The sequence below is a fragment of the Podarcis filfolensis genome, assembly GCF_964270895.1.
Source record: "Podarcis filfolensis genome assembly, chromosome: 13".
Lineage (NCBI taxonomy): Eukaryota > Metazoa > Chordata > Lepidosauria > Squamata > Lacertidae > Podarcis > Podarcis filfolensis.
Window position 1 is genome coordinate 20,998,460 of NC_139615.1, and position 669 is coordinate 20,999,128.

Below are 669 nucleotides of genomic sequence, written 5' to 3' on the forward strand. Positions count from 1 at the left end.
GTGAGGAAATAGGACCAGCAGAAAGATGACTAAAACCATCATTGTCAGTATAGGACAAATCTTTCCTCAACCTAGAAAACCCCCATGTTCCTCTACATCACAGTCATTAAACCCTCCGCAGTTCAAACTTCCTGACTTGAACATTTTACTCCCCCCCACCTGGATAGATTTGAAGCTGAGAATATCTAAAATTAGAGCTGTGGACCTTTGCCTATTCCCCATCCCTCTCCCTACCTCCGAATTGTATTAGGTTTATTTATGACATCCTTAGCAGTCTTTGCTCTTTCTTTTGCTAATGGGCACTGAAATTACACAGGGGGTTGAATGAGTAAGAGAACTAATTACTGTCCTTTTGACAAAGCAATAGTGTAGTTAATTGTTAAGTGAAAAGTAATTACCGTATTTTCCCATGTATAACCCACCCCCTATTTTTGGGGACTCAAAATTAAGAAAAGGAAAGAAGTTGCCAAGACTGGTTAGGCTTTTTTTGGGGGGGGGGGGGAGACTGATCAGAGTTGTTGAGCTTTTTTGGGGGGGATTACTGAACATCGGTCACCCAACCAGCACATAAAGTCGCACACATTGCGGGAGCCACTTATCGTCTACACGTTTGCCAACAGCAGCCACAAATCGCCCTCCCAATTGCCACAGGAGCAGCCAATTGACAGC